Here is a 24222-nt window from a genome sequence, read left to right as displayed (position 1 = left end):
AGTGTAGTCGCTCTCACCATACGATGTTATTATAATAGTGTTGACTCTATGCCCATTGCTGTCCTTTTCATCTCTGTCACTTATTTTATAACTGAAAGTATGTACTCCTTAATCCTTTTATCTACTTTGGCCGTCCTCCCTACCCACTTCCCCTCTGGCAACCACCAGTTTTTTTCTATGTAAGAGTATGCTTAGTTTTGGGGGAAAAATTTTTAGAAAAAAAATGGGGGGCTCCTGGGAGGCTCAGTCAGTTAAGTGTCTGACTCTTGGTTTCAGTTCAGGTTATGATCTCACCGTCTGTGGTACCGAGTTCCACATCAGGCCTTGTGATGACAGCATAGAGCCTGCTTGGGATTCTCTCCCTCCCTCTCTCTGTCCCTTCCCTGTTGACCCGCATGCTCTCTCTTTCTCGCTCTTTCCAAATAAACTTAAAAAAAATTTAAGAGTCTGCTGATTTTGGGGGGTGTGTATCTGTTTGTCTATTTATTCACTTGCTTTTTAGATTCAACATACAAGTGAAATCAGATGGTATTTATCTTTCTCTGACTGGCTTATTTCATTTAGCATAATATCCTCTAGGTCCACCCATGTTGTTGCAAATGGCAAGATTTCATTCTTTTTTGTGGCTGAGTAATATTCCAGTGTGTGTGTGTGCGCGCGCGCGCGCGCCGCATCTTCGGTAGGCATTCATCAATTGACCGACACTTGGGCTGCTTCCGCATCTTGGCTCTTGTAAATAATGCTGCCATAAACACAAGGAGGTATGTATCTTTTTGAATTAGTGCTTTCCTTTTCTTTGGATAAACACCCAGTATTGGAAGTACTGATACTATTGTATCTCTCTTTTTAGTTTTTTAAGGAACCTGTTGCCCGAAGTGGCTACACCAATCTACAATGGTGGACAAAGTTTCCATTTTCTCCACATCCTTGCCAACCCTAGTTATTTCTTGTCTTTCTTATAGGAGCCATTCTGACAGGTGTGAGGTGACATCTCATTGTGGTTTTGATTTGCATTTCCCTGATAATTTAGTGATGTCGGGCATTGTTTCCTGTGTCTGTTGGCCATCTTTATGTCTTCTTTGAAAAAACATCGATTCAGATAGTCTGCCCATCTTATAATCAGATTGTTTTTTTTTGGTGTTGAGTTGTGTCAGTTTATATACATACATACGCACGTACATATGCTAACCCCTTATCAGATCTATCATTTGCAAATGTCTTTTCCCATTCGGTAGGTTGCCTTTTTGTTTTGCTGATTGTTTCCTTCATTGTGCAACATCTTTCATTTCCCTTGTCTGAGGCCATAGATCTGTAAATATGTTGCAAAGGCTGATGTCCGAGAGATTACTGCCTATGTTTTCTTTTAGGAGTTTTATGGTTTCAGGTGTCACATTGGGTCTTTAAACCATTTTGAGTTATTTTGTGTATGGTGTGAGAAGGTGGTCCATTCTTTCACGTGTAGCTGTCCAGTCCTTAATTCCTTCCAATGGCTGAATAATATTCCACAGTATGGATGGACCACATTTTGTTGATCCATCCATTCACCAGTTGAGGGACATTTAGGTTATTTCCACTTTTGCCTATTATGACTAATGTTGCTGTGAACGTTCACAGGCAAGTTTTTGTGTGATGTATGTTTCCAATTCTCTTGGATATACACCTAAGAGTGAGTCATATGGTCACTCTTTGATTCACACTGGGGATATATCCGACTGTTTTCCAAAGTAGCTGCACCATTTTACGTTCCCACCAGCAACGTGCGAGGGTTCCAATTTCTCCCCGTTCTCAACAACACTGGTTATTGAAGGATGCTTCTTTCTAGTCTCATTGCTTGTCTCACATTCCTTAAAAATTTTGCATTCCTTTCCAGGATATAAAGCCTCTATTTGCTGAATTTAAATTATTTACCATCAGGAAAAAAATACAGGAAAATCGAAAATGGGAAGTATTTAAATTGTGCCTGTCCATCTTGGAAAAATGAACTGTGTTAAAGAAAAGTGAAGAAAACTAAAGCTGTCAGTTTCCGGGTCCAGAGAGTTTCCCTTCTTTGTTTTGGTGCCTTAGCATTTTGAGGACACGGATGTGCATACATATGCGGGTATACAAAGAGCAACAATTTCTCACCTGCTTTACGTGCTACGCCAGCATAATCCCTAACAATTCCCTGGGATGCTACCAAACCATGGAGCGATTTTTAGCCTTCGGCATATGGAGGTGTCAAAAAAAATGCATCTTCTTGCAGATGGGAGTGTCTCTGGTCCAGTAGTCAATCTCTTAAATTCTTGGCTACCTAAGGCTTTCAGTGAAGACGAGTGTATTCTTCTTTATTTTACCCTCATCTTGATGGCTTTCGTAACAGGAAACGAATTTACGATTACAAAAGGCTTATTGTTCCCCATCAACTCTTTGCATTCATTTGTAGAACTTCCTTTTTGTAGAAGGAATCTTACCATGTGCAGGAAAAAACATTCGTAGCTTTGCTTAGTACTGGCCAAGACTTCCTCCTTTTTAGTTGAAAAATAATAACCTTAAGGTGGTTTTCCTTCAAAATTTGTATAATGGCCTTTTCAATGTCACTGCAGTAGTGATGGGTTTGTGCAATTTTTGTTTTCCTTACACGAGAGATACCAGGGTTTAGGAGTGTTTTCACATCCACAATAAGTAACCCATCTTGAAAAAAACAATTTTAATGTTTATTTATTTTCGAAGGAGAGAGACACAGAGTAAGAGTGGGGGAGGGGCAGAGAGAGAGGGAGACACAGAATCCAAAGCAGGCTCCAGGCTCTGAGCTGTCAGGACAGAGCCCTACGCGGGGCTCGAACCCACAAACCATGAGATCATGACCTGAGTTGAAGTCAGACACCCAACCGACCGGGCCATTCAGGCGCCCCGCAACTAACCCATCTTTTAAATAAGCACCTAAGGACATCTGACACCTTTCAGATGAACGATTACTGTTATGAACTCAACTAGCTATAATTCACTGGTGGGTATTTTATGTTTCCAGGCTGGTTTTTAACTATTGCTACAAAATTAAAAATACTGGGTTTTCAAAGAGAAAGGGAGAGGGAGAGAGGTAGCAAGCAAGAGAACACGGGGGAAATGGGGATTTTGATACATTGGTGATGGGAATGAAAATTAGTTCCATCGCTTTGAAGAGAAGTTTGGCAATACCTGGTAAAGACCCCTCCCCTACAAAAGCAATACCATTCCCAAGTGTTTACCCTAGAGAAGTTCTCAGACAGGTGCTAAGGTGATGTACGTGATCTTTGGATTCTTTCATTTATCCATCAGCCAGCAGATATTCACTGAGCATATACTGGGTCCTATGTACTATTCTAGGGATGACAGATACAACAGAGGGCAAAACAAACAAAAACTCTACCTTCAGGGGGGCTTCTGTTCTAGAGGAGGAGGATGTGAAGTAAGCCAACTCAGTGAGGAAAACATATGGCAGGGAAATTGGTGATAAGTGCTATGGGGAAAAATAAAACAAAGAGATTAGGAAGCACTGGGAGGGGATTAAAAACATTAATGGGACAGACAGAGACAGCCTCATGACAATTGGGACTGCTTGATTCAGCAAGTAAAAATACAAGACACACACCCCCCTCCTTAAACTTGAATTTCAGATAATGAGTGAATTTTCTTTAAGAATAATAAGCATGCCCCATACAATATTCGGGACATTTCTTATATCACACACACTTACTCACTGTTTACCTGAAGTTCAAATTTAACTGGATGTCCCGTATTTTCTCTGGCAATCCTAGTGACCGTTGGATAAAACTCAGAAGGAATGAGGGAGTTAATTGTGAGGGTGTTGTTGAATGAGTAACTGGGAAGCAACCGTGTGAGGCAGAAGAAACAGCAAGAGTGAAGGTTCTGGCCCACTGTAACAGTGAGCTCTTAGTAGTTTGCTCCTCAGGAAGAGAGAGAGAAGTCATTTGTGGTCTATATTTGTACAATAGAGTCAAATGGATGGACTAAATCTAAATGTGTCAATGTTGATAAATCTCAAAAACATTATGTTGCATGAAAAATAAGCTGTGAAAGAATAAATCTGTTTGGTTGCATTTCTGTAAGGTTTGAAGACACACAGAATAGTATATACTGTTCATGGCTGCATTCATTTCACCATGAAAGGACAAACCAATCGCGGAATGATATACGGCAGCTTTAGGAGAGCCTCAGCCTCTGGGGAGGGAAAGAGAAAAATTGAGAGGTGTGGCTTTCTCTCTCCCTCTCTCCTTCCCTTCCTCCCTCCCCCCTTCTCTCCTTCCCTCTCTTTCAGTAGGAAAGTCAGTCTGCATTTGGAACAACGTGGGTGGACCTTGAGGGCATTATGCTAAGTGAGATAAATCGGATAAAGACAAATACTGTATGATATCTCTTACACCTGGAATCTAAAGAACCCAAACTCATAAAAACTGAGTGGACGGGTGATTATCAGAGTCTGGCAGGTAGGAGAAGAGGGCACCAACTTGCAATTCGTAAACAAGTAAGTTCTGGAGATCTAAGACACGGCATAGTGATTACAGTGAACAATATCATATTATAAATTTCAAAGTTGCTAAGAGACTAGATCTCAACTATTTTCACCACAAAAAAAAAATAATAATAATTATGTGACACGATAGAGGAGTTACGGTGGTAATCCAATTGCAAAAATATAAATGTATCAAATCAACACATTGTACACCCCCAACCCACACAATGTTATACATCAATCATATCTCAATAAAAAAATAGAAAGGCTAAAGCACAGAGGGCCAAATGTTCAGTCTTTCTGGATAGTTATTCAGTACTCTAATACATTTTCTGTACTTTCCTGAATGCTTCTGTGTTTTATTATTTGACATACTTTCTGAAGAAGGACAGCAAAATCCAACGAAAAAGAATTCCAGGTACCTTTGTATTATGAGGAACTCAGTAGAGTAGGAAGTAACTTATGAGCGTTTCAATATGATCTAGCAACAACCTTGTGCAGGTCCCGGTAGGTGACAAATACTGATGTGCTGTGCTCATTATCTAGTGTGAGAATCTAGATGTCCCACAAATTCGTTGGGAGCCCTGAGGCTGGCCAGGAGCTCCTGAGCACCTGTTTCCTCATCCGTGCAGCCAAAGTGCTTCCAGAAGCCTAGGACCCTCAGAGCGTTACTGTGAATAACGAGTAAGACCACAGCCAGGCAGGCACTGAAAGTGTTCCAGGAGGGACCGGGCAGGGCATTTTGTTTCAGTCTAATCTGGAACCCCCACTGGACTTGCCATTGAACTGGAGATCGAACAAGCTTACGAAATTCTTCTTACATGAAATGAAATTGAATTTAGATTCCTAAGACGCAAATAAAATTGGGGAGGCTCTGTGTCGCTTCAGCGTTGCTGGGTGACCTGGGGCTTCAAGGGTCTGAGCAGGCAGAAGGAGCCAGAAGTTCACATGTGGTTGTTGATATGCTATCCCCCACATCTGAGGACGAAATGGAGGGATGCTCCAGGAGTAAATGCTGTGACGGGTCATCATTCCTACGGGCATCCATTTAACGCAAACCATATACCCTCAGTAGGTGACCAAAGTTGCGGGCCACTGAAATGAACTTGAATCCTTCTTAGGTTAGTCACAGATGAGCAAGGTGAGCACTCTACCAGGAGAGGGCACGCAGGGTACCCAGAGGAAAGGAATGGAATTCAGGACACAGTTATTTAGGGCAAGAACATTTCCTCTGATTTATTTACAGGGCTTAGCTCACCTGGGATCTCATTAAAGCTCACCACACTTAGGTAGAGGGCTCAAACCAAGAATCAACATCTAACGTGGTGGGCAAAGGGGCGTTATACAGACACGAAAGCTGCCAGATTTCATGCTCTTAGATGACGCAGAGAAAGCAAGTAAGAATACTAATAGCATATGTTTTATTAAACACATGCTCTGTGCCGAAAATTTCACATACATTATGCAGTGCGACCTTCGTAGCAGACCTATGAGGGGGAACCTGAGAGTTTAGAACTCGTTAGCCTAAGGCCACACAACTAGTAAGTTGTCGATTTGCGGTTCAAATCCACGCCGTGTAGTGCCACAGTCTACACTCCTAACCCCAACCCTGCTGCTCTCAGCATCTTTGGGTGGGAAAATGGATCATAACTCCAGTCCCAACTTGCTAGGTGGATAAGGAAGCCCCTGCCCAAAGACTCAGACTGACCTGTTCCAAGCCCTACCGGGATGGGGAGCAGAATCGGAGATGTGATTGTATGAACCACAAGGATCATGGTGAAAATAGATTCCTTACGTAGCTGTTGTAAAAGTACATACCAAGGGTCATGTCGGGTTGGCAAACTGGGAGCTGACAGTGACTCAGTTATGCCCCATCATTGGACTTGGTCCCACTGGAGAACGAATACCTCCATGCATCTGCAGAGCTCTGCTTGGGTGCAGACGATTTTGATGGCCAGGGTCAGTGCGGCGTGGCGATCGGCAAAATGTCACATTGCTGAATGTTGTCGTCGGTGCTTCCTGCTTCCCTTTCCTTCCTCCCCTCCATCCATCCACCCCTCCAGAAAGCAGTCCCGAGACGCTTCTTCCTGGGAACCCTTCAATGAGCAATTTCTGCTTTTGCTCGAAATTAAGCCTCAGTGGACAGAACACACTGGAGGCCTTGGAGACAGACTCAGATTCACATCTGCCTCTTTCTGGGTGTGGACTTCTGGCAAGTTACTCAATGTTTCCGAGCCTCGAGTTCTGGCTCTGTACAATGGGATTTAACAATACCCACTGTGCCGTGTTACCGCAAGGACTGCAGAGTATGTGTGTGACGTGCTCGGCACCACTCAGTAAACGAGAGCGGTGATGACAGTAATGGCGAGGATGGGCAGCTGGTCCCAGGTGAGGTGATAACCGTGTGTGAGGGAATTTTTTCTTTTTTTTTTTTTTAATTTTTTATGTTTATTTTTGAGAGAGCGAGCGAGAGAGAGCACAAGTGGGGGGGGGGGGAGTAGAGAGAGAGGGAGACACAGAATCCGAAGCAGGCTCCAGGCTCTGAGCCGTCAGCCCAGAGCCCGATGCGGGGCTCGAGCCCGATGCGGGGCTCGAACCCGCGCATCACGAGATCATGACCTGAGCCGAAGTCGGACGCTTAACCGACTGAGCCACCCAGGCGCCACAAGGGAATTTTCTGGGTAAAGGGCCCAGGGGGGCATCCTCTGAAGATCCGAACGATACTTTCCTTTCTCTCCACCGTGTCTCCTCGCTTGTACCCCCCTTAAGACCAAAATCGTCCTTAGACATCCTGGCTCCTCCTCAGGATCAGCTGTTCAGACCCTAATGTTTATTTGCTTTGTTTTGGAATTTTGAGGGGCAGAAAGCAGTAGGAATGGGGCAAAGACCTGGGAGATCTTCTGAAGAACACAGCCCCCCACCCCCACCCCCACCTCCCAGAGGGTCAAAGAGTATAAAGGAAGAGCGTGGGGCTTCCACCAGCCAACACCAGAGCAATTTAGACTGAGTGGACACTCAACGGAGAGATGGAAGGACAACCATCGTAAGAGAGAAATGACATGTGCTGGATTAGTGTTTTTATTAGGCCTCCACAGACACAGGGATCTTTAGAACATATCACAGGTGTTCCACAAAAGCTGGGCTTGGATGTTGGCCCCGGGCTCACATGTGGGAGGCCGAGCCTACTTACGGTTTCAGACTGGCCGTCATTTAGGCCGCCTTGAGGAAGACAACGATACGGAATCGCTGATCCACACCGGTCAGATGCTGTTTTCTACCATCACAGGCTCTTCTCCTGTTTTTTAGATTAGCAGGGTGGATTTAATTATAAAAACCTATTGGGTAATTATCACAATGCTTGGCCAAAGGAAAGCGATAAAGCAAAATTAAACACACCCTGTTCGGATTAATCCATGCAGGCGACCTGGAGTGAAATACAGTTCGTGAAACAAAAACAGAGACAGCATTGCCGTGATGTCTACCTGTGAAGAATCCCCAGCAGGGTGACAAACACAGGCATGTGCGGAAATGTAGATGATGAAGTGTTATGTATGCGCAGATACAAGTAGGCTCTCCTGGGGCAAGGGAGCGGGGCCTCGGCGAAGGCTCCCTGCAGAGCGAGTGTGGGAGACTGAGGGGTGGCAGGTGAAGGGAGGGGAGGGAGGCCTTCTGTGCACAGGTGCAATAGGACCAAAATGGGGACCTGAGCAAGTGCTTCTCAGGGGTGGGACGTGGCGAGCAGGGGAGAGTGAGTGGGGGGGCTGCACAGGCAGGAGGGGGTGGTCAGCGAAAGGAAGACAGGGAGGTGGCCTCCCGCGTCCCAGCCCCAACCGGTGCCTACGATGAAGACATACCAAGTCAGGAGCTGTACCCCTGGTGTTTTACCCCTGGTGCGAAAGCAGATTTTTTCAGAATGGAACAATTCCAGTTTGATTAGGGAGGTAACCAGTTAGGAAGGGTATCCGTCAGAACTAAATTCTTACATCCACAATTCCACGTCTGACAATGTTCATTCATTCATTTTATTCATTCATTCAATGAATGTTTATTGAGCATTAAATACGGGCCAGGGACTGTTCTAGGCTCAGAAGAGTCAGCAATAAACAAAACAGACGTAAATCCCTGGTCTCCTGGGAGGGTCAGGTAATAAACAAAGCATGTAGGTGAATAAGTTGTATATAGTCTTGTTAGAAGGTGATAAGGACAATAGAGAAAAATATAACAGGGAAGGGATCGGGGGAGGGGCAGGAGCAGGAGGGCTGATGGGAGGAGTGGTTGTTTTTAAGGAAGATGGGCATAGATCACCGTCATTTGGAGCATTTAAAGAATTGAGTGAGGGGCTCCTGGGCGGCTCCGTCAGGTAACTGTCAGACTTCGGCTCAGGTCATGATCTCATGGTTCATGGGTTCCAGACCCACACCAGACTCCGTGCTGACAGCTCAGAGCCTGGAGCCGCCTTCAGATTCTGTGTCTCCCTCTCTCTGCCCTCCCCTGCTCATGCTTTATCTCTCTTTCTCCAAAATAAATAAGCATTAAAATATAAATTAGAAAATAAAGAAGTGAGTGATACAGTTATAAAAAACAAAAACTTCTTCTATTCCTCTCTACTGAAAAGAAAAGATGGTCAGGAAAGATCTCACTAATAAGGTAACATTTGAGCAAGGATCTGAAAAAGATGCTGGTTTAATTCCTCCTGGTATCTGGGGAAGTGCGGTCCAGGCCTAGGGAAGTACAAAGACCCTGGGGCTAGAGAGCCCGAAGAGTAGGGACTACAGCCTGGAGGCTAGGATGCCTGGAGCAAAGTCAAGGCCCAAATGGAATAGGGGTATCCATTCAGCTGACCAGCAGAATTAACAACCCGGGAATGCGTTAGAAATGCAAATACTCAGGGGTGCCTGGGTGGCGCAGTCGGTTAAGCGTCCGACTTCAGCCAGGTCACGATCTCGCGGTCCGTGAGTTCGAGCCCCGCGTCGGGCTCTGGGCTGACGGCTCAGAGCCTGGAGCCTGTTTCTGATTCTGTGTCTCCCTCTCTCTCTGCCCCTCCCCCGTCCATGCTCTGTCTCTCTCTGTCCCAAAAATAAATAAACGTTGAAAAAAAAATTAAAAAAAAAGAAATGCAAATACTCACATCCCCACCCCCCCTACACAGGCGTATAAAGCCGAAACTCTGGGGGGAAACTGAGACCAAGCATCCAGGTGATCCTGATGCCGGTGTAAGTCTGAGAACCGCTATCTCAGAGCTGGGTCCACAGCCCTCCTCTTTCCCCACTTTCCTGGACAATCTTCCTAGATGACCCCATCAATTTCCATAGCTTTCAACGCTCTCTGTGTACAGGCATTGTCAGCCTTTCTTTGTTTTCCAGACGCATTTCTGTCTTTATGTGTATCGAATCTAGTTGCGTGTGTCCAATCCTCATTTCAACAAATAGCCTAACCAGCTTCTACTTGCTTTCTATTTGGTGAGCCAGAACTCTAGAAATTTGCTACACTGAACTCCCCAAATTCATAACGTGAATTCTGACGATTCTCTGCCCTGCTAATTTGGGGGCAGGTCAGATTTGGTTTCAGTGGCAGAAGAAATCATCATATCACCAGCATGACCGCCTCCAGCCCCATCCCAACTCTAAGAAACCGACTTGCCTTCTTCTCCCTGGGACACGGGGGGCCTGTGTTCTCATAAATCCCGGGCCTCTTCCTCCCACACCAACTCATCATTTCAATACGTTCTTATTGCTTGCCTGAGAGATTGATTGATTGATGTCACCTGCACAGAAGCCACCACACTATTAGAAGTTACGACTGAACACACAACGCGTGCTGAACTTTTTTCCCATTCAATCTCACAAATATTTCTGTCCTGACTACCTTTTGTGATGAGGCAATGGGCCTCGTTATTATGACAATAGATTACAAGGATTGAGTTCCAGCTGACGGACACTGGCTTCGGGCACCATAAGGAATCCGACGTCTCCAAGGACCTGACCATTAGCAGGTTGAGATGAATGAGCGTTAAATACGCCAACTGTGAAGTCAGGAGACTGTGTCCTACTTATCAGGTGCGGGACCTGAGGTGGGTTATAAAACCTGTCTGTGCCTTAATTTCCTTTGTCCTAAATGGGGTTGACAATAGTACCAACCTCATAGGGACTGTGAGAAGATTAAATGAGTTATATGTAAAGCGCATAATCAGTTCTGGGGCTTGGTATGTGCCAACGAAGTGATAACTATGGTTATTAATACGCATTTCTGAGTAAATACACAGAACGGGTTTGGCGAGAGAGCTAACCTATGTACTTGAGCCTGCTGCTAATGTATACCGGGTTTATACTGTGGCACTCACTGCAATACAGTTGCTCCCAGGACTTCACAATTACGATAATTAGCTTGTGATGTTTTGATTGATTCTCGTCCGTGTTTCAGAGAGAATTGCCCTGGGTTTTTGTTGCCATGAGTTAAGGCAGTCAAAACCGTGTTTCCCAACCAGGAAAAAAATAATAAGCAATAACCTAATGTAACGAGAACATAACAAGATTATAAAACATAGCTATTAAAAATGATAATCGCTATTTAAAAAAAAATAATGAAATAAAACACAGCCAGTAGATGATGTCTTCGTGTCCCCCAGGGAAACATAATTTTCAGTACTTGTTGTCAAAGCCATGAGCGGAGATGGAATTCCTTTGGATTGAAGTGGTTCAGAATTGGCCTTTAATTGACCTGGGATGGAGGAGAAAAAAGGATTGGGTATAAAAATAAAACAGGGTTCCCTTAAAATCAGTCAAGCATTTTGGGGTGCCTGGGTGGCTCAGTTGGTTAAGTGTCCAACTTTGGCTCAGGTCATGATCTCATGGTTCACGGGTTCGAGCCCAGCATCGGGCTCTGTGCTGACAGCTCAGAGCCCAGAGCCTGCTTCAGATTCTGTCTGTCTCTCTCTCTCTCTCTGTCCCTCCCCCATTTGTACTCTCTCTCAAAAACAAATAAGCAGTAAAAAAAAATTTTTGTAATCAGTCAAGCACTTTAACCTGCCCCAGAGGGGTCTTGCTCTATCCTTAAAGTCTGGTTGGAGTATGAAAGGAAAAGACACCAGTGCTATTCTCTGGAAATATACAAATGAAATGTAAGTCTTTGTCCATATGGGGCAGGTTAGGAACTAATGTAGAGGTACATACTACCCTCATTTCCAGGTGCCACCCAGCTCCGACTGTGATTCAATCCATAATTAATAGTGTATGTAAAGTAAGCTGGCGGCCTTGTTCATTGCGATCTCCAATATACAGGTGGGAGTGAAACATGAAAGATAAGGGCTCTGAGCCACAAAAGGATGACTTTGGGTTCAAATCTGATTAACAGAGCTGCTTCAGCAAGTTACTTAACCTTTTTAACCCCCCAGGTGCCTCATCTGTAGAAGGGGAATAAAAATAACTTTCACCTCATAGGAATCTTGGGATGATCAAATTTATGAATGCTTGGAAAGTTCATGGCACTGTGCCTGGCACAGAGTACGTATTTGTAATAATGTAAGATATCGTTATCAGTTGGATGGTTTTGAAAATCCTCAGCATGTGTCGAACCCATACTCGTCATAAGGCTGGAGATAGATATCGTGAGGCCTGTTGTAAAGGTGAAGAAACGGGCACCAAAGAGTTAAGAGACTCGTTCAAGGTCCCAATGGGCCTTCGAAGCTGGAGCCCAGGGCTATCCATGCTCCTGGAAGGGATTACGTAACCCAGGCTGAGACCCACTCTCGGACTCAGACACTTGGTGTTTGTCCCCAGCGAGGCAGTTACACAAAGGTAGGGGTGGGGGCCATCTTTCTTCGCCAGTAGTGGTAGTCCGGCCAAGATGCTAGCTGAAGAACCTTCTGCTAATGGCCTGCATACTGCCCAGAACTTGTTTAGGAAAGCTGTGACTTCAGATCCCAGAGTTAAGAACCTGGTACTTTTCACTCATGTAGCAGCTTTAATTTTTGCTCTGCAACGTTGGGCATAAAAAACATGACATTAATTTACTTCTCTAAACCCGATGAAATCTGACTACATCCCCCACTCACGTTGGTGGCAGGAATTCACTCCTCTCCTCTCCCCAGCTCACGTTGTACCTTAAACCAGGAAAGGGTCTCTTGTTTATCAATCCAACATAGTTGCCACAGATCCATTTTAAAGGTCCATTTTAAAACCAAAGGCTCCATCCCTCCGGCGGGCCAAACCCCAAGACCCTTTACTATGCCAAAGATGCACCTCTTAGAACTTAGTACCCCCACCCATTGTCCACATGCTGCCCCGTCAGATGTCTGGCGCCCTCTTGAGGCACTACATAGACATTGCACGGGCCTCTCCATACATACAGATGTCACTCCTTTCCCTCTTCTGGGGGTAATACCACCCATCTCCACCCCCCATTTCCAAGCCTCGGAGCACCTCTCCGCTCTTTGAGAAGTTGACTCTTCAAAATGAGCCTCCCTAACTCTGTTTAAGAGGCAAGGGGAACCCCAGATAATTCAAGTCGCAAAATCCTGCTTGCCCTCCAGAGGGACAAAAGGAAATGTATTTCTCCTCCTTTCTGAATCTTCTCCAGCAGTGAAAGGAAACACAAAAGCAAATGTCCAGAAACCAGCCAGCCACGTTTCTTTTTCTTCTTTTCAAATTAGACTCTTCAAAAAGTATTAAACTCAGGCTGAAAATGGAAACACTGTATTCTTTCATCAAGACTGCATGTTAGGGCTGGCTGATGCCTCAACACTTTGCAAAGATCCTTTGATTCTTTATGCCTTTGCAAGTAACTGCCTGAATTCTTGGTGGCGGCATCAGCTGCGCTTTGGAAAACAAACCATTACGGAATTCTGACTGGCAAAGCTGGTCATCCATCAACTCCAAGGATCACCACTGGTGAAACAGAGAATACATTACCTTCACATTGCCATTAACTTCCAGATGATTTAAGTTTGAATTTTATCTCATTCATCAAGTTTTACCATGGCCTGTTTCTCTGGGGACTTAGATTCTTCAAATAAAAGTTTTCTTCCCTAAATGTGTATCCATTCTTAGTCTGGGCCCCAAACATATAAGGCATGGTGGGTAAAGAGATCCAGAGTGAGAATAAAACACACGAAGACCCTCCCGGGGCTTATGCTTAAACAGTCAGACCCTGTCCTAGATGTTTTACAGACATTGATTCATTTGATGCTCAGAACAACCTTTATTATCCTCATTTCATAGATGAGAAAATAGGCACAGAGAGGTTATGAAACTTGCCTGAGGCTACACAGCTAGCAGGTGGCCAAGGCAAGATCCAAGCCCAGGCAGTCTGAGCTCTTAACACAGGGCTCTCTCTACACATTGTGGTTAAGTGCTAAGAAGAAAATAAACAGAATAATGATACAAAGGCTACTTGGTGGGTCCGGTGCGGGCGGGCGGGCAGGGCGGTGGGGTGGGTGGTGATCAGAAAAGGTTATCTAGGAGGCAGCAGCGTTTGAACTAAAACCTGAAGGATGGCAAGGAGCCAGCTATGCAAAGAGTGGGGCTGGGAGAGTGGATGAGTATTTCCGGCAGAAGGAACAAGAAATGCAAAAGCCAAGAAAAGAAAGAATCTTCCAGGAGTAGGGGCACTTGAGTGGCTTGTTCGGTTAAGCGTCCCACTCTTGGTTTCGGCTCAGGCCGTGATCTCCCGGTTCATGGGTTCAAGCCCCATGTCCAGATCCACGCTAACAGCACAGAGCCTGCTTGGGATTCTGTCTCTCTCCCCCTCTCTCTGGCCCTCCCCCACTCGCACACTCTCTTTCAAAATAAATAAATAAACTTAAAAGAGAAGAATCTTTCAAGGGCAGAAATGTGGCCCTGTGTGGCAAAGCACAGGGTGGGGCGGGGGCAGGAGAATAACGTGATAACGTGATGGTTTCAGTAGCAATGAGAAGCCACCAACATGCTTATTCACAGAGATTTTGACCTGATCTGACATGTTTTGGAGGTCACTGGTTGCCAGGTAACAAGGGAATGAGGGAGAATCTGGAACAGAGGGTATGTGCAGGAGGGTTATGTAGCTGAGGGTAGAGGGTGAGATGGCCCCTGGTGGGGTCTGGTGGCGAGAGGTACGGCCGGATGGATCAGGAGGGCCCGGTGCTCGCGACATTCTGGCCATCTGAAGAAGTGTAGACTCTATCCCTAAGAACCAGGGAAGCCCTGAACGGGCTGAAACAAAGAAGTCCTGTGATCAGATCCGAGTTCTAGGGGGAGTTGAGCTGGTGTGGAGAATGCATTTGAGGGACAAGAGGGCAGGCCAGTCAGGAGGCTGCAGAGACCTTCCAGTGAAAGGCGACGGGGACGGATGAGGCTGGGACTGGGGTTATTCATTTGGCAAAGATTAACATCACCAGGCATTGTTGGAACAAGTCAGACAAGGGGCTGCTCTCGAGGACCTTTCCAGAGCCATTTATGAGGACAGGCTTAGTGGTAACTTGAAGGTGAGGAAGGAGAGAAAGAAAGGAGTTAAAGACCCCTCTCTCCCTGTTTCTGGCTTGTGCTGGGAGGAGGGAAGCTCTGCAGTTAAGACGGGGAAAGAGGATTTGCCAGAGACGAGTGCAGTTCAGGATATATTAACAACTCCCCTGGCCAAGGTGGAAAAGCATCAGGTAGATAGTAGAAACAATCCAACGACTCTTTCTAAGGATGGGAACCAAATACCCCAAGAGAAGGGTCTGAACACCTCCTCTGTCGTCCGTTCACTAGCCGATGCAGTCAAAAGTACAGAAACATCCCATTCAAATATGGCCTCCCCTGACTCAGATTCAGAAGATCAAGTCAAGTCCCGCGGTCAGGAGATGTGACCACAACAGGCTGAAACAAGTTAGGTATTCTTTATCACAGGCTCACCTTTTTGTGCAATGCTACCCGTATACAGAGATTCCCTTCTGTTGGCCGAAGTCAACACCTCCCAAACTGCCAGAAATTTTCGCCTGAGATCTTTAGAGAATCTATGAACTGTGTCTGGAAAGACTTAACTTTCAATTATTGGGATGATGGAGTATGCAATGTTTCTTTTTATTTCGAATGTTTAAGTCTTTGCTCCTGCTGCTATCATGGAAATAATGGTGCCAGATCTAATAGGTCCTTCAGTGATGGTGGAAAGGGAAGCAATCTCTCCCTTGAAGGAGGGAGGGATGGATGGATAGAGGCTGGGGGTGGATGGATGGAGGGAAGGAGGGAGGGAGGGAGAGATGGATGGATGGAGGGAGGGAAGGAGGGAGGGAGGGAGGGATGGATGGATGGAAGGATGGATGGAGGGAGGGAGGCAGGGAGAGATGTTGGGATTTCGAGCGATGACTGAGTTCTAGAGAAAGATTTTACCCCTGAGACAAGCTGGCTTTCCCACCCACAATAAGCGGGTGCTCTTGTCTGCCTCTCCCTTTATTTTATAATCAAACCATGTTTTGACAATTCGTGAAAAAAATGTGTCTAGGGCAAATTGAGCTGCTGAAGCAGTAAACATTTAGACATATAATGTGAAATGAGTTATTGTTCTCGGTAGGGATATTCCCTGAGTTTGTTTCTCTTTTTTTGGAAAGACAACGCGCCAGCCCGTTTCCCTCCCCCAGGTCTCTTGAAATGCAGGTCTCCCTTTCCCCGGTAATTGTTGCGAATCCTTGACAATAGCCCCCAAGACGAGGTTATCTCGCAGCAACTTCCATTTCCAAAGAGTTGAGGGAGATAACAATTGGACGACGCGGAGGGCTAAGCGCCGCACCTTCAGCCCAGTTCGGCCCAGGTGGCCTCCGCCGGCGGCTCCCAGGGTAGGAGGGGGCTTCCCGCGGTGGATCTGCTGGGGTTTGTCGGGGAGGCGGGGGGCCCTCCGTTTCGGCATCCCTGCGCTGCCTCTCGCACGCCTCGCTCCGCACGGCCTCTCCCGGGTTGCGGCCGCATTCCGGACCTAACTTCGTCCCGGCCGCGCGCGCAGCGGCGAGGGGACGCGGGGCTCGGCCGGCTCCCGGGGCGAGCGCAGGGGCGCGGGCGCTCATTGTTGTCCGGGCGCGGGCGGCGCGGGACTCGCCGGGGCCCGCCCTCCGCACCTCCCCGCGGCCCGCCTGCCCTCGCCGGCCGCGCCGGGGCGGGGGGCGGGGAGGGGGCAGCGCGCAGGGGTGGGGGTGGGGGCCGTGGGGGGCGTGGCGCGGGACGTGGAGGCGGGCAGGGCGCCCCGCAGCATGCGGCGGGCCGGGCGCGGGCGGGGGGCGGGCCGGCGGCGGTGCGCCCTGGCGCGCGGCCAGGCTCGGCGCGAGAGGCGCGAGCGGGCGATGGGCTGACGGCGGACCCGCGGCGGGGGCGGGGCGGCGGGGGCCGGGGCGGAGGCGGCGGCGGGGCGGCGGGGGCGGCGGGGGCGCGCCGGGACCCGGCGGGGCGGCTGCGGGCGCCGCGGAGGAGGCGGAGGCGCCGGGCGCGGATGCCGCCGGCTAGGCCACGGGCCTGCGCACCCGGGGCGAATGGGACGCCGGTTCCGGTGGATCCGCCGCTGCAAACCTCGAGTTCCTGGGCTCCGGGCGAAGCGCAGCAAATAAAAGGTAACGCGTCTTTGTTTCCCAGCCGCGACTGCCGGGAGGGATTCTGCAGCGCTTCGGTGTCCGTTTTTAAATGCTGGGGCCGGTGAAAGGGACATGACACTTCTTCCCTGGGAGCGTGGAGTCTCCGAGGTCGCGGATGTGACATTTTTTTCAATGCACACCCCACGTGCGGCACCTACCACACTCCCTTCTGCTGCCGGCCCCCTCCCCCCATACACTTTCTCCGGCATCTCCACCTTACACTGTCTGAATTTACCCGGGGAGAAAGGAAAGGACGTTGCTGTAAGCAGACCTGGGTGGGATTTTTTTTTTTTTTTTTTTTAAAGAAAAACCGTTTTTATGGAAGTGACAGGGGAGTCCTGTGCTTGGGGTGCCCGAGGGTGGCAGGAGGCGGGCAGATGATCGTGCTGAAATTGACTGCCCTTTTCCATTCCAAATGGCTGCAGCAAGTTTGATGCATAGAGAAAGGGGGAGGAGAACTGGAGGAAACCTTCTTTAGGACGCGGTCATTTATAAACGACCAAACGGCATTGCCTCGGTAGTGCAGACAGATGCCCGGACGTTGGTCCCTGTCGCGTTTGGGAGAGGTGAACCAGTCCTGCGCTTTGAAAGCGGTGTGGGCTGCCCCTGTGTGAGCCGGAACTCGGTGTCTTTCTCCAGTAGCTCGTTAGCAGAGTAACCGCTCAGCAGATTCAAGCAAATTCTGCAAAATTTCCGAGGGATGGCCCTTCTAATAATAGCTCTGGCGGTGGTTTCCTAATAGACATTCATTCTGAATGATGCGGCCATGCCAGGCTGCCGGAAGCTCAGCTTGCTGAGAACGGCGACCCGACGCCGGTGAAGGACTCCCTGACCCCACCATGAATGGATGAGGCGCTTTCTCCCCTATGAATGGAACATCCCAACAGAGGCCACTACCGCTGCTCTGGCTTCTTTCCCTTTGAGTCCTCGCAGCTTCTCATGAAAGGGATTCTCAGAGCACCTCGGACAGGCACGTTTCTAAACCTGAGCTCTTCCGTGGTGAGGCAGGGTCACCGAGGCATTTTTAGACACCTGGTCAGGCCGACTTGATCTGCGTTCACCTGATTGGGCTTTAGGCAGCCGCTTGCACAGTCCTTCCTGCTCAGCATCCAAGTCTTGTGCTTTCCCAGCCGGAGAGCCAGGAGCGAACTTCTGACTTCATCCAGGGAAGCCACGGCCGACTCCGGGGAAGCACCTCAGGGATGGGATGCAAAAAAATACCTCATATTCACTGGCATTTAGCTCTGTGTGCCATCTTGAAAACGTACGACAAAAGTGGGCGTTAGGGAGACAGGGAGGACCCACGCTTCACTGTTTTGTTTCTGGTCTTTGCATCACTTCGTGGTCCTTCGTAGCATTTGACCCCATTTCTGTGGAGTCTGATTTGGCCCCGGCCAGTAGCCCAAACCTTCGGATCAGCAGAAATCCGATTTTGAGTCTCCAGGTGCCACGCATCTCCTGCAACCCAGAGTGATCAGGGGATGAGCCACTTCTGTTGGCCGACGGAACCATCCTGCCGCAAATGAAATCTGGATTTATTGAAGGCACAACGGAAATGAGGGTCATGCAACAGATAGATTGGAATCCATTTGGTCCTGAGAGGTTAAACCGCTACAGTCCATTTAATTGGAAGCAGTATTTGGACATGCTTTGAAATCAATAGTATACTGTCCTGCCCGTGAACAGAATGTTGCACCCTGAGAACTTGGAAAGAAGTTTCACCTGACGGGCAAAAAGTTGTGTGGGCGGGAGTAACCCTTTAGAAAAGAAAGAGAAAGACCGTTTCAGTTCCTCTTGTGTCAGAGGGAAGCACAGTTTGTAGAAGTGAGGATCAGAAAATCCCTGCACCCTCTTTTGTTCTGACCAAGCGTGTGTTATCAGCCGCTGCTGTTGCCGTCTTCTCTTTGGCACTCGTCTTGAACTAATTTTATTAATAAGGCTTGTTATTTATGGTACGGGGCCTCTTTGTCACGTGCAGGTGCTATTGCCGAGTCCCCTGATGGCCTGGCAGGTGGCTGGTGCCATTAGCATTATCCTGTCGCTGGGGAAACTGAGGCCCCTTGAGGTTCAGGGAGTCGCTGATTTCATAACCCGCGAGGCATGCGTGGCAGACATGTACAGTGCTCGGTGTGGGGGGAGCAGCGAGGTTACAGCCTCAGGTCGAAGAAAAAACCAAGAGGAATGAGTCCTTGCTTGGGTCTGGAACTTGGGAAAAGGCTGGATACACAAGTGGGTGTGCCAGCGTTTGTGCGGGAAGGGGCTCTCTCAGCAGCCTGGCTGAGCGGAGGGGAAGGTGTGGCTGGTCTGTGATGAGATAGATGAAGGGTCCAGGAAACCTTGCACTGAGGGGGCCTGTTGGGGACCCGTGGCTTTAGTAAGTGTGGGGCGGGTGAGACCTCCTTCACGGGAGATCACTCTGGACTTCCCTGCATCTGCGTTCCAACTTGTGTTCTCGTTCTTGACGCGCGCATGTGGGTAAGTAGAACACTTACTTACACTTCTACTCACGTGCTTGTGTGCTTATCTGTTCTAAGGGTTGCGTGTAGCCTGACACACTGAATGACAGAAAAACCGAGGGGGCACTTTCCAACCTAAAGCTTTTGTTCTTAGATAATTTTGCGTACGTAAATACTTACCATTTATTTATTTTAAAAGAAGGATCAGTACAAAGGCGCCTGGGGTGGCTCAGTCAGTGGAGCATCCGACTCTCGGTTTCAGCTCAGGTCATGATCTCACAGTTTGTGGGTTCGAGCCCTGCGTTGGGCTCTGCTCGGACAGTGTGGCGCCTGCTTGGGGTTGTCTCTCTCAGCCTTTCTCTCTGCCCCTCCCCTGCTCGTGCTCTCTATAAACAAATAAATCAGAAGGAACAGTGCGGTTTCTGGAGCATTTCTAGTTTAATAGGTCAAAATGAGAAATAGACCTGATCATAGTTAAATAGCTCTTGAAATTATTTTAATTCACTCTGTGTACAGTATCAGAATGGATAGGTCTGGATTCAGGGATGGCTTTCATTCCCATCTTTTACCTCTTAGACGTCACCCAATGTGTCAATAAAAGTTGTGGCAGAAATTCTCTCTTTAGGTTTATGCATAGCGAAAGATCCCAGCACCTCGATGAGAAGTGGTTTCTGAGACCTCACGGGGACATAAGCCCTTGCGTTAAAGATCTTCCAATGGTTATTCAGTCTGACTTCCAAAAACTGGATTCCCCTTGAGCCAAAGATGCTGCAGGCTCCCATTCCCTCGTGACCTCCCCGGACGCTGTGGGTATCCGTTTACTCCACCCTCCCGCTTCCGATTCTTTGCCGCCCATTTCCATTTCCCTCTGAAATGTAACGAATGGGACAAAAGAGGACTTTGGAGTTGAAGTGTTAGTAACCGCATCATTCCACTGCTTGCACGGGATACAGAGGTACTTGAACTTGTCCTACAATAAGCACAAGCAGAGACTTGAATCGGGGAAACCTGGCCACTGTCAGGGGAATGGTGGGATTTGAGTCTTTTACCTGGTGGTGTTCTCTTGAGCCCTAATCAGACCCCAGTACCCTGCTGGTATTTTCTGTTTTTGTTTTTCCCAAGATCTCTGATCTCAGAGGCTGGTTCAGTAGCTGTTGGAGCTCTGGGCTTCAGGCTCCCCTGCTGCACATGCAGAGTTGCTGGTTTCACTACTCTGTCCTGTAAGAAGTTTTTGAATCAGCATAAATCTGGCTTATCAAACATTCTCTCCCCAGCAGTTTCCTTCTGGTTCCCTAAATCCATCATTTCCCACCCTTTCCTCTGTCCCGAGAGATCAGCGTGTCTTTCTCTTATAAGGAGTGATTCAACCACACCCTTACATTTATGGCAGTCGGTTCCACCACTAAAAGCACCATCTTAAAAATACCCATCATTATGCCTCTCGTCCTCTCACATGAGCAGAGCGGTGGCCTCTTTGAATGAACTGCACTAATGCCTATTTGGGGTGCTAGAGAGGAAGTATGTCTGTGTGTGTGTGTGTCTGTGTGTGTGTGTTCAGTTCTTAATTGTATCAGTGGAAATTAGGTATTTTCCCCCAAAGAGAAATGCTCTTCTCTTTGAAGATGGAAATGACTACCAAGAATAAAGACCATGGTTATTGGAAAGAATGTGAAGAATGCAAAGGAATAGGGGATCTGGTTCAGCTCAGTGGCCTCGTTACTACCAAATAATAATCAAGGAAAATAACCAAATAAAAATCAAGGTGGTAGCCCCGTTTGGAACTGCGTGAGTACATACAGGCAGAGCTAAGTCTCATTTGGACGTGCGTTATCTAGGATCTAGCGTGTTAGGCAGGCAGGTCTCTATCTGTGGTGGTTTCTGGTTTTTTGTTTTAAACTCCGGCCATTCCATGATGCAGTACAAGAAGAAACTAGTCCGCGGTCGAGATTATCTGTCCATGCACACTCGTCCCCCTGAACTCTGACAACATTCACACGTGTTTTCCAGCTTCCCTCTTATTAGTAGTCATTTGCCTGTCCATGGTTACTGTATACTTTATGTTCACATATGCTCATGGCGTTTAAGTCCCTGATCATCATGGGCACTCAGTGGGTCCTCCTGGATTAAGTAAATCACTGAGGGAATTTACCATACTGTGCTCCCACATGGAGACAGTTAGGCATCCTTAGAAACCTAGAAAGCCCACTGGTCTAAAGTGAAATGTACCCTGTTGGGTCATCCTGTGTCTAACCTTGTCTTAGTCTGCACCGTGGTGTGGCCCCTCTTTCACAGTTGGTAATGCCTTGCCAACCTTAGGGCTAGAAGTCTTGGTACTGATGCAAAACCCTAAACCTTTTAATGATAATTTTCACTTCAAATGAGCCAGAAGCTCTCCCCCCCAAACCTCAGGCTATAACTCCATAGTTTCCATCAAAACTAGCCTGTTCTGGTGACTCAGTCTCCTTTACACGGCTTTCGCCTTTCTTTGTCCTTGCTGTATGAGGAATGCGTGAAAAAAAAAAAAAGCGTGTAATGGGGAATTAGATTGATAATGCATGACAGCGAATGGAAATGATGGTCGGAGCTTTGCCAGGCTGTGCCATTCATAACCATAAAATGCACAATTATGCTCTCACCACATGCCTGTGAACAAGTATATAGATGCAACAAACCCAAACTAGGAAACCAAATAGTGTGGAACCATCTGGAGCTGGGCAGTCTACCTACAGACCGAGCTGGGGAATGCGGTGCTCACTTACCCATCTCTCCGCTCCCACTGGATGCCCCCTCCCCCCCAAGTATCAGATACTCATTTCTCTGTGGCTCAGAGACAGAGCACGCATGCGCAGAAGAGAGGGGAGGGTAAGGACAAGAACCAGAGTGGAGCTGAACACAGTGGAGAGCAGTGTTCTGCATTCTCAATCCCCTTTTATTGGGATGGTTGAGTGTTTTGTAACAGAGTAACTACAGAGTGACCAGTACCACAGATGTAGCCTGTAGGTCCCAGCCTGAGGGCAGAGGCCTCGAACCCTGCAACCCAGCAGGGGCTGACGTCACCCTGAATGTGCAGGGCAGGCTGTGAACCACGCACATGTGAGATTTGGGGCTTATCAGTCAGGTCAAAGATTTCCGAGAGATGGAGTTCTAGGAATGAGAAGGGGCATATCGATTACTTTAACAGATGAGGAGATGTTTCCAGATACAGTGCTAAGACTAGAGGCCCCGTCGCCTGACAAGGATTTAGACGATGCACGGAGGCATGGTGGCCAGAGAGAGGAACCGTGGCGTTATCCAGCGTGGCTGTGACTTCTGTTTCTGCCACCTGCTAGCCATGAGGCCTTGGGTGAATGACTGAATCTCTCTGAGCTGCAGTTTTCTTACTGACAAGAAAAGTTCCATTCAGAGGAACCCATGAAACAGTATCTATGAAACGACTAGCACAAAAATATGACTCTCTTAAGAGAAGTGATTTTGTCTTTGTATCCTTCCCCCTGCTCGCCCCGCCCCCGCCCCAGTTTGACTTGCTTGTGTCACAGGAAGGTCCTGGAACTGTTAATGTTGGGGGAGGGGAAGGAAGAGAAGAGGGATGATTCTTCCTTTACACCAAAAAGCAGAAAGCGGATTTGAATTCTTCAGTTTTCAAAAATGATCGGAAAGGGCTTTTATCTTGAGAAAGAAAACTAGGAGAATCAAAACAAGAATTCCAAAGGTTATGTCAGTCGGTGGTAATGCCGTCTTTTTCTACACAACAAAGGCAAAAATCCGGATCACTGTGTGACGGTCTTTGATTACTTCCCATTCATTGCCATTAATTAGGAAGATTTTCAGCTGCTGTTTACTTATTGATGTAGCACTCAGGTAATTAATGCAGGGCGTTAATGGCAGAAAGAAGCCTAGAACCTGAGGTGTACCACATGCTGGTGGGAGTTTTTCTCTCGGCACCCACAACCCCGGGACTCTGCAAATACGGGGCGTTCCTTGGTAGCCTGAGAAATCAACATACCAATTTGCATAATACCCATCAGAAATTATTTAAGCACTTAATAACCTTCTTGGTGTTAAATAAAATAAATCAGAATGAGAGATGGTCCATCTTCTGGAGACAGATTAAACAGGCAGCAGAATAAGAGCATTCAATAAATATAAAAACAAGGGAGGTATTATTTATAGAACATTATAGCCAGATCCAGGACAAGGATATATTTTAGGTGAACCCTCAGGGACAGCTTATGGGAATAGTTTGCCTCGACAAGGTGGAGTGAGCCAGAAAACAGGCTGGCATTTGTTTGTGGTTCCTTCTTTCTTTGTGGTGGAAAATAGGGATTCTGTAACCCACCACAATTTAGTGTGTCTGCCATCCTGTTCCTAAGGTTGTAATTTAGTCGATAGAGGTTTTGTGCCTCTTTAGACACAGAGATCTAGAACTTCGAACTTGGGAGGGATATCCAAATACTCAAAGAATAATATCCACAACCATAGTGTTTTGTTTTGTCTCTTATACAGCTAGACTCTTCTTTTCTTCTTGCCACCATAACTGACCACACTCTTAGGGAACTGACAAAACCCGACTGAAAAATCCCGTAAGCTGTAAGGTTTTTTTTTAAAAATTGTTTTTAATGTTTGTTTAATTTTGAGAGGTAGAGAGAGAGAGACAGCAAGTAGGGGAGGGCCAGAGAGAGAGGGAGACAGAGAATCCGAAGCAGGCTCCAGGC

At 47.4% G+C, this 24222-nt stretch overlaps 1 protein-coding gene across 11 annotated transcripts in view; it reads left to right on the top strand.

The window, feature by feature from the left end:
• Nucleotides 1-24222, top strand: part of FRMD4A (FERM domain containing 4A) — a 612832-nt gene that overhangs the window by 377608 nt on the left and 211002 nt on the right. The window contains exon 1 of one of the 11 annotated variants that reach the window (XM_045464729.1): nucleotides 16101-16271. The exons of 9 other annotated variants lie outside the window; for them this stretch is intronic. The gene's annotated coding sequence lies outside the window, so the exon portion shown is untranslated. Of the gene's footprint in view, nucleotides 1-16100; nucleotides 16272-16855; nucleotides 17034-24222 lie in introns of those variants that run through there. One more of the 11 variants, XM_045464727.1, reaches the window with a different exon arrangement.

Source organism: Leopardus geoffroyi, chromosome B4, assembly GCF_018350155.1.
Source record: "Leopardus geoffroyi isolate Oge1 chromosome B4, O.geoffroyi_Oge1_pat1.0, whole genome shotgun sequence".
NCBI classification, from domain to species: domain Eukaryota; kingdom Metazoa; phylum Chordata; class Mammalia; order Carnivora; family Felidae; genus Leopardus; species Leopardus geoffroyi.
This window is presented reverse-complemented; position numbering and strand designations above follow the sequence as displayed.